A 213-nucleotide genomic window follows, 5' to 3' on the forward strand; every position below is an offset into this window, starting at 1 on the left:
CCAGAAGGGCCGGGAGAGCCGCCCCGGCCGCTGCACGGGAGGAGCTGCACGGGAGGAGCTGCAGCCAGAGCAGCAGAGCCTTTCCCTCTGCCCTGTCTCTGCTCCCAGAGGAGTGCACTGGGGCAGGGCACCCCTGGATCTTTCCCTGAGCCAGTCCAATGCTGGGTTTAGGTTACACCTCAGGACACAGAGTGGGAAATGTGGGGTGCTGCG

At 65.3% G+C, this 213-nt stretch overlaps 1 protein-coding gene across 1 annotated transcript in view; it reads left to right on the top strand.

The window, feature by feature from the left end:
• LOC102043069 (semaphorin-3D) overlaps positions 1-213 on the top strand; it is a 23,190-nt gene that overhangs the window by 15,208 nt on the left and 7,769 nt on the right. The window lies entirely within an intron of this gene.

This window comes from Geospiza fortis, unplaced genomic scaffold, assembly GCF_000277835.1.
Source record: "Geospiza fortis unplaced genomic scaffold, GeoFor_1.0 scaffold78, whole genome shotgun sequence".
Taxonomy (NCBI): Eukaryota; Metazoa; Chordata; class Aves; order Passeriformes; family Thraupidae; genus Geospiza; species Geospiza fortis.